Here is an 18,279-nt window from a genome sequence, read left to right as displayed (position 1 = left end):
GAGTTTCCAGAACTTTCAACTACGTTAAAAAACATAGCTATCTCAAAATTTTGATTGAATGTGTTTGGGCAAATGGTGAGCGTCAGAGGGGCGGTAGTCGCCCTCCAATCATTTTCAACTATTAAAAATGGCCCTAGCACTTTCAATTTCCAATCAAATGAGCCCTTTTGAAGTTTCTACGACACAACTTTCAACAAAAATCTTATATGCCCCAGGCCATAACTTACATCCCTTTCCCTGACTGCTGGGGGAGAGGGGGGTGTCATTCTTAAAGACCTAATTTCCAGAACTTTCTACTATGTTGAACAAAATGGCTCTCCGAAAATTTTATCGGATGTGTTTGGAGGAATGCTGGGCGAGAGAGGGGGGTTAGTTACCCTCCAATCACTTTCTACTATTACAAAGGGCACTAGCCCTCTCAATTTCGAATGGAATGAGCCCCTTTTGAAGTTTTGCGACAACTCTATCTATAAAAACCTTATATGCCCCCAGGGCAGAACTTACAACCTTTGCCCTTGGGGCTCTGGGGGGTTTGTCATCCTTAAATACATAATTTCCGGAACTTTCAACTACGTTAAACAAAATGGCTATCTCTAATCTTTGAATGAATATTTTTGGGGAAATGGTGAGCCTAAGAGGAGGGTTAATTACTCTCCACTCACTCTCTACTATTAAAGAGGGCAATTTCAATTTCCAGACAAAGGAACCCTTTTTGTAATCTCTATAACAACTGTATGTATAAACCTTTTGTGTCCCTAGGGTAATACTAAAAAACCTAGCACTGAGGGCTCTGATAGGGTTTTCATCCTAAAAGACTTAATTTCAAGAACTTTCAATTACGTTGAACAAAATGGATTTCTCAAAATTTTGATTGGATGTGTTTGGGAAAATGGTGGGCGTGAGAGGGGCGTTAGTCGCTCTCCAATCACTTTCAACTTTTAAAATAGGCACTCGCCCTTCCAATTTCCAGTTGAATGAACCCTTTTGTTCGCTTTCAATAAAATTTTTTTGCTTTCAATAAAAACCTTATACGTCCCCAGGGCATAACTTACAACCCTTGCCCTGAGGGCGTGTGTGGGGGGGGGGGAGGGGTTGTCATCCTTAAAGAGCTAATTTCCAAAACTTTCAACTACGTTGAATAAAATGAATATCTAGAATATTGATTAGATGTGTTTGGAGAAATGATGGGCGTGAGAGGGGGGTTAGTTGCACTCAAATCACTTTTTACAACCAAAAAAGGCACTTGCCCTTTGAATTTTCAATCGAATGGGCCCCTTTCCAAGATTCTACAACAAAGATTTCATTAAAAAACCTTATATGACCCCGGGGCATAACTTATAACCCTTGCCCTGAAGACTGTGGGAGGAGTGTCCTGCTCAAAGGTATAATTTCCTGAACTTTGACCTGCGTGGAACAAAATGGCTATCTCAAAATCTTTATTGGATGTGTTTAGGGAAATGGTGGGCGTGGAACGAGTGATAGTTACTTTCCAATTACTTTCGACTATTGAAAAAGGCACTAGCCATTTCAATTTCCAATCGAATGAGCGCTTTTTGAAGTATCTATGACAAGAAGTTTCTACGACAACGCGTTATATAAAAACCTTATATGCCCCGTGGGTATAATTTAAAACCCTTTCCGTGAGGGCTTTGGGGGGGGGGGTTGTCATCCCAAAGACCTAATTTCCAGAACTTAAAACTATGTTGAATAAAATGGCTATCTCAAAGTTTTGATTAGATGGTTTTGGGGAAAAGGTGGGCGTGAGAGGCGGGATAGTTGCCCTCTAATCACTTTCGACTATTGAAAAGGGCACTAGCCCTTTGCATTTCCAATAGAATGAACCTTTTTTAAAGTTTCTACGACAACGCCTTCAATAAAAACCTTATATGCCCCCAGGGCATAAGTTACAACCCTTGCCCTAAAGGCTGTGGGGGAGTGACGTCCTCAAAAACATATTTTGTATCTGGAAATAAACTACGCTGAACAAAATGGCTCTCTCAAAATTTGATTGGATGTGTTCTGGGAAATGGTGGGCGTGGAAGGGGTGTTAGTCGCCATCCCATCTCTTTCGACTATTAAAAAGGGTACAAGCCACTCAAATTTCCAATTGAATGAGCGCTTTTCGAAGTTTTTACGGCAACTTCTTCGATACGAAGTGCCCTGCTCTAAAGAAAAAAATTAATAAATAATACATTTTGCCAACATCGTTCTTATATGCCCACAGGGCATAACTTAAAACCCTTGCCCTGACGGTTGTGGGGGTGTGTCCTCCTCTTTATTTAGTCCCCGTTTCTTGTCTCGTTCTCGAGTGTCCTCGTTCTTTACTTAGGTAGCGCGATCATGCTGCCTATGATTTATACAACAACTTTCTATATAAACCTTATATGCCCCTTGCACTGAGGGCTCTGAGGGGGTTATCATCCTAAAAGACCTAATTTCCAGAACGTTCAACTACGTGGAATAAAATGGATATCTCAAAATGTTGATTTGATGTGTTTCGGAAAATTGTGGGCATGAGAGGGGTGTTAGTCGCTCTCCAATCGCTTTCAACTATTAAAAAAGGCCCCAGATTTTTCAATTTCCGATTAATTGAATCCCGTTGAAAATTCTATGAGAATGCTTACACTAAATACATTATATGCCACAGGGCATAGTTTAAGACCCTTTCCCTGACGGCTGTGGGAGGGAGGGGTTGTCAACCTTACAGGCCGAATTTCCAACCCTTTCAACTACGTTGAATAACTAAAAACTACGTTGGATATGTTGGGAAAAGGTGGGCGTGAGAGGGGGTTAGTTGCCCTATAATCTATTTCGACTATTAAAAAGGGTACTACTCCTTTGCGTTTCAAATGGAATGAGCCCTTTTTCAAGTATCTACGACAAAGATTTCAATAAAAACCTTTTACGCCCCCGGGGCATAACTTATAGTCCTTCCCCTGAGAGTTGTTGGGGGGTGTCGTCCCCAAAAATATATTTTCTATGTCGAAACTAACTGCGCTGAATAAAATTACCATCTGAAAATTTTATTGGATGTGTTTGGGGGAATGATGGGCGTGGGGGGCGGGGGTAGTTGCCCTCCAATCAATTTCGACTATTAAAAAGGGAACTAACCCTTTGAATTTCCAATCGAGTGAGTTTTTTTGAAGTTTCTACGACAACGCCTTCTTCAAAAACCTTATATGCCCCCAGGGTATAACTTAAACCCTTGCCCTGAGGGCTGTGGGGGAGTGTCCTGCTCAAAGGTGTCCTGCTCTAATTTCCTGAACTTTGAACTGCTTGGAACAAAATGGCTATCTCAAAATCTTTATTGGATGTGTTTGGGGAAATGGTGGGTGAAGAAGGGGTGTTAGTTGCTTTCTAATCACTGTCGACTATTAAAAAGGGCACTAGCCATTTCAATTTATAATCTCCTCAAAAACATATTTTCTATCTCAAAATCAACTACGCTGAACAAAAAGGCTATCTCAAAATTTTGATTGAATGTGTTTGGGGAAATGATGAGCGGGGGGGGCTATTTGCCCTCCAATAACTTTCAATTAGTAAAAAGGGCACTAGCCCTTTGATTTTACAATTGAATGAGCTTGCGTTAACGTTTCTATGTCAAGGCCTTCTATAAAAACCTTATATGCCCCTAAAGAATAATTTAAAACCCTTGCCCTGAGGGTTGGGGGGGAGTGTCCTCCTCAAAAAGATATTTTCTATCTGGAAATCAACTACGTTGAACAAAATGGTTATGCCAAATTTTTGATTGGTTGTGTTTGAGGGAATGCTGGGCGTGGGGGGGGGGGCTAGTTGCCCACCAATCACTTTCGACTCTTAAAAAGGGCACTAGCCACCTCAATTTTGAATCGAATGAGCCCTTTTCGAAGTTTCTACGTCAACTCCTTCGATACGAAGTGCCTGTCGAAGAAAGAAGAAGAAAAAAAATACATTGTGCCCACATCGTTCTTTACTTAGGCAGCGCTAGGGCGCTACCTATGATTTGTGGCTAATTCCAATATGGGCAGAATAAAACACAGTGTTTTTACTAAGAGTATGCTTTGTGAGTATACTGTGTTCCAATCAGTTTTTAGGCCGTCTGTTTACAATTGCGTCTAATTTCAGCACCAGTCCGTATGTAAGTGTTTCTGAGCTTGTTGATTACAAAGCAGATATTACTATTTTTTACGTCCAATATACACGATAAGTAAATGTTAAACAGATAATGTTTTTCTTTTTATCTGCTTTGGTATTTAATAGTTTTCGAACTCACTTATAACTTTAAGCATAAGGTTACAGTGCCAATATGTCAACTCAGAATTTGCCACTTCTCAGTTTGGAACTCAGTATACAATGTCAACCTAGCGTGTACCGTACACGCTTTGCAAATGGCTTTAAGTTTCCACGATTGCTTGTGTTAAAAGATTTATGGGATTTTGTATTACAAATATGTTGCTAATATTCTATTGAGAAAGTTTAAATTACATGGTACGTGGATGTTCCGTAAATGATGTTTGACTTTCGCCATAATTTTGGAGTAATTAACGACAAAAATCAGGCGAAAGTTGTAGTATTGGCCTGTTTTATCGGTTTATTTCAATCAAAAATGTGAAATCTCCCCAATCTCATAAAATATCGATTAAACAGTTAATCAGTTTTTTTTTTCAAATTACATAAATTTCGAGAGAATTTAATTGCTGGATTTTCGTGTATATACACCAAGTAGTTTATGTCTACTAGTCTTATCACCGTTGGATTATCTTCAAATTTGGTCCTATAGGGGTTTTGGAGTCACTAATTGCAAATATTTAAGGGACAGCATAATTTCAACATCTGTAGACATGACTTAATGCATAGTACACGTTTCACAGATGTCAGTCAATTTCTCTAAATTTTGTATTTAAGGGTTTCTAAAGTCACCAATTACAAAGTTTTAAGTGTAAGTTCCAGTTTATACATTTTAAAAAGAGAAAAATTTCTTTAAATCATGCGGAATGTGTGTAGATATATGTTTCACATATGTCTTTCAATTTTGGTCTCAGTTTTCTTTGAAGGATTCTTAAATCACTGATCATTGCTTTGAAGCTAAAGTCAGGACTGTCATAAGTATTTAATTCGAGAATATCCACTTTAATAAACGTAGTAGATTACCTCCGGAATGACCAGATTTTCGATGGTTTTCAGAATTCATGTTTCAAAGATTAGTTTGAAAACAAATCTTCGTGAGACTAGTCGCTTAAATTAGGAACAAATAAGAAGGATGAGGTGATGACAGTTTAACGATAAAATTGACCAAGTTTCTCTTGCCTCATTAGCACACTTAGTAACGATGGAGGATGTAGTGAATTTGAGAGGGAGAATGGTGAAAGTGTAACCCGTTCTTTTGAAATTTGAGCGAACATGAAGATAAGTTCCCAAGTAGAAAGTAATGGTAAATTCTTGGGTAATAATGAAAGAAGGGTCGCTATTACTAGGTTATTTCTAACTTATGAAGAATGATAGGTTACAGGCGAAGGATAATAGGCCGCAAAGGCCTTGCCTTTTGTGAATACAGTTGATGCTAAACAAAAACCAGGACCTCCCTGACAGGAGATTTTCTTTTGTTCGCAACGAAAAAATTTCAGAAAAATGGACGTTCGTTGGATAGAACTAAGAGTGAAACTCTGAACAGAGTGGAGTGAAGGAGTAGCGTGTTCAGCTGGGTTTATCTAGAGGGCTAAGTATTGTAATGATTAATTGGTAGTAACAGATTTGCCTCCCGTCTATCATTTCCCCTTCGTTCCCGTCATATAGAACGAAAGATTGTAGAAAATTGCGAATACTCATTTAATTGCAAATGCTGAACACCCTTTTACAGTGATGAAATTGATTAAATGTCGTTTGCAGTATAGTTAAAAGATTAGTTATAATGCTAATGCTGCGGCCATTCAAACTATCATAGTTTCTACCGTCTATCAAAACTGGTGCTAGCACGAGAGCTACTTCAATTATGAAATGCTTGAGACTGTTCTAAGCACGACTGATCCAACGATTCTTTTGTATTTTCTTTTTAACATATCTACTTTTACCACAAATTTTATTTCGACGTCTTTCAATGTTGAGTCACATGATCTACGTCCAGGGATAAGTTGAAATTCGAATAAACAAAATGAGAAATAAAATATTGTTTGTTTTTACAAAACTAATGTGCAAGTTTAAAACTTAAAACGAGTATAAATTATACAAGTGTTGGACTGAAACGGAGTTGAAACTACTATAAATAAACAAACGGAACCAAAACTTCAGGCTTCGGGAAAATTCATCTTCAAAAATTGTTCAACTTAAACGGGGAGAAAATTTATCATTCAAGGACAGTGTAAACATTGTAACCTATGTCGGAATACATGTTTTTGGTAAATTTCCAGTGGCTAAAAAAGCTGAGGAAAAAGTTGATCTTACCGCAGATGCAAAATAAAATCGATTCAGGTTAAAATACCTATCATGACTAGGTTGTACTTTCTCTGAAAGCTCATCAACGATCTTAAGAAATGGAAGGATGGACCTTTTTTGAATATTTTCACCTTAGCTATGACAGTTCCTTTCCTTGCAATTTCATACCGATTAACTGGAATTCAGATACCCCTTCTTGTTTCCGTGATAGGTTTCTCTGACGGTCTCCAGAAGACTTTAGGATATATTAAAGACGACACCGCTTCTTGCCCGTGTCGATTTGGTCACTCATTTCTATATCAGGGTATTTATGGAAGCATGTTAATAAAGATAACCAAGGACCATTACTGGTCTGGATCAACCATCAGAGGGTGGTTTTCACTAAAAAGCTTAAGTAAAACTAAACAGTCGTCATTGTATTCAACACACAGTTGCGAACTTTTGGAACTTTTTCGTTAGTTAGTGTTTTAGTCATGCTTTTCTGTCCCACACGAGTCTTGCTAACCTTCTCTCCGTCTTTTTTGTTCTTTAGTTCGAAAGCGAGAGCCAGAATTTGCGTTTTTTGTTTTCTCAGCTCAACAACCAAGTTATTTAAGTTTTACTCTTCCTTTCCCTGCCCCTTACCCAAGGTCAAGGTTATTTTTGATTAAGAGAATAATCCCTGGAAGCTTCACGCTACTGAACTCCCAAGATCCCACGATCCTAACTATTCTGAACAAAATGAATATCTCAACCTGTCGTTCAAATGACCTAGAAGGACTGGTTATCAAAAATGTTCTAGGACGCGGGCTTGCTACTCTCCAGTCACTTTTAACTTATAAAAAAGGTACTAAAACTCTCAATTTTTATCGAACGAGCATCCCCAGAAGTTTCTTCTATTTCTTTACTTATTACTTATTTAGTGCGTTTTGTTCAAAAGGTATCTGATCATTATTCATTAAAAAATCCTTAACCAGATACAACATTTTCCCACTTATCTCCTTCAAAGTAGCTCGCTTGAGCTGCCACATACCGTACTTCTCCCAACGGTTCTGCCACTGTCGGAAGTAGCACCAGAACGCCTCTTTTAGAATGTTGTGCAGCCGGTCTGTCGAATTGTGCATGATGTCTTCTCTGGACTGAAATCTGATCCCCTTCAATTACTCATTTATTAATAAAAAAAGAAAATCACTTACAAACATTAGAAGTTTACAAGGCCCAAGACGCTTTGCTATTAGTGGGCCACACAATACAATAATATAGCACTGAACTTACAAGGCCCAAGAAGCTTTGCTTTTAGTAGGCCACACAATAAAATAATATCGCACTGAACTTACAAGGCCTTAGAAGCTTTGCTACTAGGCCCAAGGTTACAAGCCCCAAGAAGCTTTGATTTTATTGGGCCACGCAATACAATAATATAAAACTGAACTACAAGGCCAAAGAAGCTTTGCTACAAGGCCCAAGGTTACAAGGCTCAGGAGCTTTGCTTTTAGTGGGCTACACAATACAATAATATAGCACTGAACTTACAAGGCCCAAGAAGCTTTGTTTTTAGTGGGCCACACAACACAATAATATAGCACTGAATTTTTAGAAAACACTAAAAAACATACAATAATAAAACACTGGAATAAAACAAGGACTGGGATACATCTAAATTAATTTAGAGGTTTTAAACAAAACCTCTAAATTTAAAGATTGGTTTAAAATAGATAAACCAAGTTTTGTAAATATCTCGTCTTATATCCTAAAGAAAATTGAAATTCCATTTCACCTTCTCCAACGGTCGGTGCGTGCTTCGAGGGATGACGTCCGTTTGCAGCTTGATCTCTGTTGTGCTGAAATCTATCACGCACATCGTTTGGCTGGAGATTTTGCTGTTCCTTCGAAAACTTTCCGAAGGTCATATATTCCAGGGTGGTCACTCAATCCTGATCTTGTTTCCGCAAGAAATAAGGCCAAATTTTGGCTGCAACTTTGATATGATTGTAATAGACCTCGCTTCGGAGTGGTAAATGAAATCCGTTCAAATTCAAAAAGAAAATTTGCAAAGGTTCTAGCAGTCCACAAGAAAAAATTGACTGAAGATTCATCATCTCTGGTGTTATATGACCGAAATATTCCATAGAGGTTCCTCAAACATACTGTCCCTCTTCTTTCTCGAGTCTCAGCTGAAAGTATTCCAACAAATGAGTGGTTGTCATAATTTCAGTTTCCTAATTTTCTCCTCCTAATATTAATTTACAACGGTCATTTGAGTCTGAGCTGAATGCTTTTCTTGCTAATTATCAGACCTCCGATCTTTTTGTTAGCACAAAGTCAGTTAACGACGCTATTGTTCGGTTAAAATCAAAACTCTCCTTTGGGTGTGATAATATTAGTGCTCTCCATATTAAGTCGGAGAATCATACCCTAGTTGAACATCTTACTATTTTATTTCAGATTATATTCACTCAGGTTGTTGTTCCGTATAGGGGGACGTTCTGTATAATTCCCAAGAAAGGTAAAACAACAAGTCCGTGCTCCTCGTTCCGTCCTATTACTGTGGCCACTTCTCTATGTAAACTTTTCGAATTAATATTTATTAATGAACTCAAAGAAAACTGCAGCAGTCCACCACGTCGGTTTGGATTTCGCCGTAGAGGTGGCTGCAAGGATGCTCTATCCGCTATTTCAAATATCCTGCTCGACGCTCACTCTTCACGTGACGGCCTAGTTCTCGCGAGCCATGACGTTAAGCGAGCCTTTGATTCCCTAATACACCATGTTATCATGTTAAGCGCTGCTAGGCGAGGCGTAAGTCTAGGCGTAATTCGGTCTTTAAAAGATATGTACGCTGGCTCGAGAGTGAGGTTAAAAATTCTGTCTGAAATAAATTCAGTGCCTAATCCTAATGATATGCTTATCTTACTTTATAACTTAAAATATATAAATGTTTTTACTTTATAACTTTAATAAATAAAATAATATTAACATTTTGATTAGTAAATATCAGTATATGTAAATTAAACTGACAATGGACATTCATCTGTATTTTTTTCAGTAAAGTGCAAATTTTGTTCTGACCTTGGGAAGGCATAGGAGTTTTGAGCCCAACTTATGTTAATTTCTGCTCGTTTCGAGTTTGACTCGGTTACTTATTGTAACTTCTGTTCATTTAGGGTTTCATTTATTTATCGATGCTGATTTATGGAGTTCTTTACTTTTCTTTGAAAAGCTTATTTAGTGGAAAAAGTTTTTTTAATTAATTTCTGTTCGTTTTATATTGACATAGTCTTTTCAGGGAAAAAGAAAATAATACTTTAAATCTTTTCGTTTCAAAGTATTATTTAAAAGGGTGTATGTTGTTAAAAAAAGGGTGTATGTTAACAAAAAAGACCCTCTTAAAAATCTGGACATAAATAGAAGTGTTTAATCTAGTTTCATACCACCTCTAGTTGATCTGAAACAGACAACTCGATACCATTTGCAAAAAATCTGTTTACTTACTTTGATAGTTGGGATACACTTACGCTATTTTGATTTGGTTAAATTTTAAGAGCAGAAGTAGCCCCGAAAGTTTGAACATAATACCCTCAGTCGTTCTTGGGATGTTGCTGAGATGCCGTATTGAGAATCAGCATTAACACAGTGCATTTTGATTTAATGTTAAGGCAACATTTAGTTTTTAAACATAATGGGCAAATGGGAGTTCGATTATTAAAAAGGGCATCTTCCCTTTCTATTTACAATCGAATGAGCCCTTTTCGAAGTTCCCACGACAACTCCTTCGGTACGAAATGCCTTGGTCTAAACAAAAACAACCAAAAAAAAAAAAAATAATACATTATACCCACATCGATCTTTACTATAAAAATTTCAAGCCTTCCAATCAGTTTCGACTATTAAAAACGGCACTAGGCCTTTCGATTTCCAATCGAATGAGCCCTTTTTGAAACGACAACGCTTTGTATAAACACCTTATATGCTCCCAGGGCATAAATTACAACCCTTACCCTTAGGGCCGTTAGGGTGGTTGTCATCCTATAAGACCTAATTTCCAAAACTTTCAACTACGTTAAACAAAATGGCTATCTTAAAATTTTGCCTGGAAGTGTTTGAGGAAATGGTGGGTGTGAGAGGGGTTTTAGTCGCTCTCCATTCACTTTCAAGTATTAAAAATGGCACTAGCCCTTTCAATTTCCAATCAAATGAGCCCTTTCGAAGTTTCTACGACAACACTTTCAATAAAACCCTTATATTTCCCCAGGGCATAACTTACAACCCTTGCCCTGAGGGCTGGGAGGGGGGGTGTCATTCTCAAAGACCTAATTTCCAGAACTGTCAACTACGTTGAACAAAATGGCTACCTCTAAACTTTGATTGAATATTTTTAGGGAAATAGTGGGCGTGAGAGAGGGGGGTTAATTACTCTCCACTCAATTTCGACTATTAAATAGGGCAATTTCAATCTCCAATCAAATGAGCCCTTTTTGAAATTTCTACAACAACTTTCTATATAAACCTTATATATGACCCCAGGGCATAACTTACAACCCTTGCACTGAGGGCTCTGAGGAGGCTATCATCCTAAAAGACCTAATTTCCAGAACTTTCAACTACGTTGAAAAAAATAGATATCTCAAAATTTTGATTGGATGTTTTTGGGGAAGTGGTGGGCGTGGAAGGGGTGTTAGTTGCATTCCTATCACTTTCGACTATTAAAAAGGGCACTAGCCATTTCAATTTCCAATCGAATGAGCCTTTTTTGAAGTTTCTACGACAACACTTTCAATAAAAACCTTATATGTCCCCAGGGCATAACTTACAACCCTTGCCCTGAGGGCTGTGGGGGGGGGGGTTGTCATCCTCAAAGACCTAATTTCCAGAACTTAAAACTATGTTGAACAAGATGGCTGTCTCAAAACTTTTATTGGATGTGTTTGGGGAAAAGGTGGGCGTGAGAGGGGGGTTAGTTGCCCTCCAATCACTTTTGAATATTAAAAAGGCCACTAGCCCTTTGAATTTCCAATCGAATGAGCCCTTTTTTGAAGTTTCTACGACAACACCTTCTATAAAAACCTTATATGCCCCCAGGGTATAACTTACAACCCTTGCCCTGAAGGCTGTGGGGAGTGTTCACTCCTCAAAAACATAATTTCTATCTGGAAATCAACTACGCTGAACAAAATGGCTATCTAAAAATTTTGATTGGATGTGTTTCGGGGAATGATAGGCATGGGGCGTGGGGGGGACTGGTTGCCCTTCCAATCACTTTCAACTATTAAAAAGGGCACTAGCCACTCCAATTTCCAATCGAATGAGCCCTTTTCGAAGTTTCTACGATAACTCCTTCGACACGAAGTGCCCTGGTCTCGAAAAAAAAATAATACATTGTGCCATCATCGTTCTTTACTTAGGCAGCGCGATTGCGCTGCCTATGATTTTATAAGCCATAGGATTTATTCTGTGAGTTATACGATTTATTTGATATTTGAAGACCGATGTAAGAAATTATTAGACTTTCTGTTTAACCTTTATTATATACTTTTGGGTAGATCGATAGGTCCAGTATTTTAGTGTTGATTTAGGTTTCCACTTGTTTGTCTTTTTTGTTAGACATGTCGGTACTGTATAATCGTTAACTATTTGTGTTTCTTTTCTTTCTCTCTCTCTCTTTGTTTGTACTCCTCTAGTGCATTTTTAATGTATCGAAAGAGGGCAAAAATAAATGATTATTATTAATTTTCTAGATATATCTATTATAGGCTATGCTGATGATATCTTTAATATAAGCCGTACTCCTCTGGAGATTTCACAAATGTTCAAAGTTCTTCAGTCAGAATATTTAAAACTTGGTCTCAGCTTTAATCCAGAAAAGTCGTTTATTTTAACAGGACGAATAACTCCACTAATTCCAACCTTGATATTTCCTCCACTAAATCTGTAGGTCACATTTATTATTTAGGTCTCCCTATAGGATTAACAAGCACTCTCGGAACCTTCTCGTAGATCACCTTAAAAGAAAAATATCGGCTGCATATAGACACATTGTCTCCTGTAAATTGCGCTTTAATCCCAAAATTCTTGTAAGCCTTTTCAATGCTGTTACCCTTCCTGCAAATACTTTATGCTGCCCCCTTCTATAAATTTCTTTCTAACCCGGAAAAAAATTAATCCGTTCCTACTATTTTAGATTTTCTAAATACCTTCTACGTTTTCCAATTTGGACAAGCGAGTCTTTTCTCGTTAGAAATTACGGGGTTGCCGATCCAACCACTGCACGTAAGAATTTAATATGCAGATATAATCGGGGAATAATAAATCACGAGTGAAAAACCATTTTATACATGGAATATAACTGAAATGCATTTAATGCTTGTAATTCGTATTCTGTTTGTTGTTGTTTGTTCGTTTTTGTTTTCCTTTTGTTGTTTGTTTTTTTTGTCTTTTTTTCTTTTGTTTTTTTATGTGTGTTTCCGTCTTTGTATGTATGACGGTTTATCAATAAATAAATATATATGCAATAAAAGAGAGAAGACATACATATATAATGGGATAGAATGATAAATAAACACAAGGGAGAAAAATTCCTTGACTTGAAAAAAAAAACGCAGAGAGAATGCAGAGAGAGATAAAAACACAACAAAAGGAAATGAGTTAAAGGGATAAAGAGAGAGATAAAGTGACATCAAAAGGGATTGAGTTAAATGGATAAAGGAATAAAAGGAGATCAAAAGGGATAGAGTTCAATACTAAAATTGATTGATGAACAGGACCTGTTAACTGTTGTTGAGAATTATCTAGGTAAAGTAAATCTGCGATAAGAACTATGCAAAGATGATGAGTATTTATCTGAACCTGTCCGTGAGAAAATCTGCTTCAGAGACGGTGGAAGTGTACCTAATAATGAAGAATATGCTAAATAAAGATAACATAAAGGAAAAGAAAAGTGGCCTTCACTGCCCTATTTTGGGCTCTTTGAAGTAAGCACAGAAGAGATTTGTTAGTCTACCCCAGACAGAGCAGCAATAAGGAAAAATAAAAGTATAATAAAGAGAAAGAATATCATCTGCGGGAAGAAATTAGCTAACTTGGTGGAGCATTGAAGACTGGCGAAGAATGAGGGAACGGTGTGATTTATATGGAGTTTAAAAGAAACAAAACGGTCAAGATACACACGAAGAAATTTCACCATAGTAGCATGCGGTATAATATCCTCTTATGTCAGGATGATTATCTCCTGTACGTCGCTCATACAATAAGGGGTCCTGAAACGTACAAGGGCACTCTTCTGGCTAGGTTAGATAGTTTAGCCATACCGTTTAACCAGCACCAATCCTTTATTTTATCAAGAAGACTTGGAGCTACGAAGTGATAGATGGTAGGTTTACTGCAGCAATGAAAAACTTAGTGTTGCCGGGAAAAGGAACGGGGTGCACATGGGTATGAAGACCATCAATAAGATCGTTAATGTAAATTAAAAACAAAAGTGGTCCAAACACAAAGCCTTGTGGGACACCTTTCAATATAGGCAAAGTATAGGAAGAAGTATCATTAACCGAAACATACTAAGATCTCCCTGAGAGGTGTGACCTTTACCATTCTAGAGGGACTCCATGCACTCCAAATAGAGATAGTTTAGACAGACGAACAGAGTGGTCGACCATATCCAATGTCTCTGAAAAGTCAAGAAATAGACCCAAAACACACACCCTTTGTCCAGATTTACTCGCACAAACTCTGCTGCATCTGAGAACGCATGCAAAGTAGAGGAAGAGGAAGGAAAACTATACTGATGGTTAGTGATGAGAGAATTTCCTGCAGTCGTGTTAGTTCTATGTATAAATGCAGAGAGTCTACTATACACTACTTTTTCGACAACCTTAGAGACGTCAGGAAGAAGAGAAATAGGCCTGTTTTTTGAAATTAGAGGCAAATTATCTCTTTTATGCAAAGGTACGACATTAGCAACTTTAAATAAATGAAGAAAAACACCAGAAGAAAGAGAGAGTGGTTAGTTATATGTGAGATGAGATTAGAAACAAACTGACCAATCTTTTTAGGACATTATTGATCAAACCATATGTCAACTGAACGGCTACTTGGAAGCTGAGAAATAATACTAAAATTGTCAGTATCAGTGCATGGGAAAGGAACAAAGACTTTTTCTAAGGGTAAACTACTTACTCTACTCTGAGGTGGAATGGGAACCGAAGGGAGTGTGGCGAAAAACAAATTGAAGGCGCTCGCTGAAGAATTCTTATCCACAATAGATCCATCAGCTTTCCTGTGATAACATGGAGATGACCGTTTAAGTTCTTGCGGGAAAAAGCTTTATTAACTACAGTCCAAACCTTGCGCAAATCCCCCTTGCGCAAACAGCTTTTTGGTAGCACGTACTGAAGAAGTAAGCACATTTTTATGTTGTTTATACTTCAAAAGATCAACCTGTGTCTTATGAGAAATATTATAAGACTATAAAGTAGATCCCTACAGTAACAATTCAGTGCATAATAGCAAAATAAATTCAAACTCATCACCCTAGTTTTCTGAGTTAGCAGCATACTTGAAGGATCACACACATACATAAAGAAAGATCAATCGGAAGGCACATATCATTCAAAATATTTGCCCAAAGTATAATGTGGGACAAGTACAATTTGTGTGAGCTGCAAATGTCCGTATTTGCAGCACACTTGAAGGTAACAAAATCACAAAAAAAAACAAAGTAACTTCAGTGAGCAGGCAAAAATCATTAAAAATAATGCCCCAAAGTATAATGTGGCACCAGTCAAAATATGTGAAGACAGTAAAGAATAATCATGAATAAGACCTCTTGCAAGGTGTTTCATTGATGACCCTAAAGCAGTCAATGAAGACTCAATAGAAGATATGCGTTTTTTATAACTTTCAAGGGTTTTAACCACAAGATTATTAAGATCTAGATTGAGGCCAGCATACACATCCTGTTTGATTGCATCCAGCTTATCTGAAGAGACAGTGACATCAAGTTGCATGAATGCCTGTTCCTCTTTCATTTTAATCACTGCCTCTTTTACCTGAGTAGAGATCTTGCCCAATATAAGGTCATCAGTTAACCCTTTAACTGAAGATTTAAGATTGTCAGGCTGCAGTGAATCTGCTCGAATTTTATGCTTGATTTTTATTTTATTTGTGTGATTAGTAACCATGAGTAGTTGCTCTCGAACAGATTCCGATCCGGAGAATTGGAGTGAGCTGTCCGACCTTAGTTCACGGGGTGGCTTGAGTTGACTTTTCATTGCTCACCCAATGTAAACAACAAAAGCAAGCACAGAATAAGTAGTGGTATTAGGCAGGACAGGGTCTGCGAGGTATTTATTCAGGGGACTATGTATTTTGGAGAAATGTAAAGTAGTCAGCATAAAACATCAAGCAGCAGCAGTAGTGGCTTAACCCAAAGATGGAATTACTATTGGCAACTTTGAAGTTAAAATTAAGATTGAAAATTAGTATAGATCTCACCTGATGAGTCTCCTCTTACACCCCAGGGTTAGAGGCTGCTAAGCTTGCCTACCTTAACCCACTGGTTGGCAGGCAGAACCAGTACTCCAAGCTGCTTAAAGTGCTGTTGGCTATGAAAGAAAACCTCAAATTTATCCAAACAATTTTTGCCACGTCATCGGTGCTCTCATCTTGGACAAAAGTCAGAAGTCACACCGAGCCATATAGATAGAGTAGGGAACCTAACGAAGCACGGGTTTATTGTGTTTGGCTATGACACGTTTTTTCTTTTGCTTGAGAGTTAGTAGCTTTGCGCAAATTTTGGTGAGATTTTCCAAAGGCTCAACTCCTCAGTGAATATGGAGTGAACGGATCCAATGATGATGGTCACATCGTCTTCAAGTTCTCTGATCATTATTCAACGATTATGCATCACCAGGTTCCTGACTTGGTCAATAACGATCTCATTGCTGGATATTGAGGATCTACTAGAACGTGCTTTACTCTCCACTTTTGTGCTGCCATCTTTGAAGCGATTCTACCACTCCTTTATCTGTGTGATTCCCATTGCTTCGTCTCCGAAAGCCTGTTTGATCGTCTGGTTACTTTCCACCCGGAAATTCCAAAGCTTTCCACAAAATTCAGTACAGTAGCGTTGTTCCCGTTTTTCTGTCATTTTGTCAAAAACGACATTTCTTCACTCATCGGTGGGGTGCCAGATTTTGCTGCGAGGAAACAACTCAAGCATGCGCATTGGAATACGTACACCGAATTGTGCCTTTTTAGATTCAATTATTTGCGCGCAAAAAATCTGTTTAGATGCTTTTTGAACAAACTTCACATGATTGGTTAACTCAACCTCCATTGAACTCGCCCTCAATGCAACTCACCCCTTATTTGAGTTAACCCATGTAACTTAACCTCAATTGGTAAATTTGTAGTGGTTTATCACATCTAAAGGAAATATGCTAATAAAATAATAGTTTAATCAGTAGATTCCTTACTTGATATTCTTTCTGAATATTAATTAAAAAACAAACTTTTCCACAACCCAAGTGTTAACCTTTATCTAACCCTGCTGCGATAACTCAACCTCACGAAAAAATAAATAAATACAGATTTAAAAATAATTACTGTAGAATATTCTACACCACATATTCTGCCTAAATTTGGAATATAGGTGGGCTATTCCCAAATTCTTTTCGGTTCATTATTTTATTTGTCATACTTTTACTGTTGCTTCTCAGTTCTACACGTGGGAGAATTTTCCTCATGGATAGCGGAGGGGGGATTAAGCCGTACCCCATTGCCACAAACATCTATGGTCTTGTTGCTTGAAAAGAGCTCTGTAGTAACTTTTTCGAAGTTCCTTTCTCACAACAGCTGGTTCTCGCTCTTTTTTTTCAATGATTAGAAGGTGATTGTCAAAATTTGAGAGAGGAAGAAAGAAAATGAAAGGAGAGGTAACAAGCAGAAAATTTTTTATAGTAGAAAAAAAACTAGAAAACTAAAATAGCTTTTTCTTCTATCACATCCACTTGAATGAGCGAAAACCCTCACAGTTTTGCATAGTAAGAAGGTTAAATAGTTAGAAGATAGAAACGAAATCCATATCAAGACCAGAACTAGTGGGGGGAGGGGGGATTAGAAGGGCAAGTGCCGTGGCAGCACGCCCGAGGGGTGGCAAAACAAGCCTAAATATTAATATTTTGGGGGGGGGGGGAATCGTAACATTTACAGTATTGATTGTGTGGCAGGGGGTGGCAAAGTCTACATCCCCCCCCCAGAGAAAAAAACTTAACGCCGGCTCTGCTCCATAGAATACCTGAGGACAGCCTATTTTGAAATTATTAGTTGTAGTCATGAAACAGAAGAAGATGCTGGTCACTGACCACCAAAAATTAATTTTGACCACCAAAAAAAAATGTAGTCGTACAATAGAAAAAAATGTGGCAAAGAGGTCAGGTGAGTTGTTACTTTGGAATCCTCTTTAGATTTTCGTTGTCATCCAGCCATGTATTTACAGTGCAGCCAGATAACACTAAATGTTCATAGTCACGGCTAACCAGTCAGAACTCACTACCGTTTCAGGGTTTCTGCTCTTATGAACTGATTTTGATACTGCTTTTTGTATCCTTTACTTGTAAGTAAATCGCTCGTGTTTTAGATTTTGAGCATTTCTTCACAAGAATTAATATAATTGTTTGTTATTGGATCAAAGACTTTATTTTGAGCCTCAGTTAGCTGTTCTACTGAATGAAAAAGAATACCCTAAGATGTTTTTTCTGTAGATTTTGAAGAATTTTTAGAATTTGTCTGTTGATGAATTAAAAACTAGGGTTAGAAAGAGGTAGACAAATTTATTTCATTAAAAAAAAAGAGACTTCTGAAATCGAAAACAAAATCAGATTCCACTATAAATTC

General features: G+C 37.7%; 1 protein-coding gene across 2 annotated transcripts in view; it reads left to right on the top strand.

Moving 5' to 3' along the window:
* LOC148943254 (uncharacterized) overlaps positions 1 to 18,279 on the top strand; it is a 72,969-nt gene that overhangs the window by 41,837 nt on the left and 12,853 nt on the right. The window lies entirely within an intron of this gene.

The sequence above is a fragment of the Artemia sp. Qi Xiang Cuo genome, chromosome 15 (assembly GCF_049724085.1).
Source record: "Artemia sp. Qi Xiang Cuo chromosome 15, ASM4972408v1, whole genome shotgun sequence".
Taxonomy (NCBI): domain Eukaryota; kingdom Metazoa; phylum Arthropoda; class Branchiopoda; order Anostraca; family Artemiidae; genus Artemia; species Artemia sp. Qi Xiang Cuo.
This window is presented reverse-complemented; position numbering and strand designations above follow the sequence as displayed.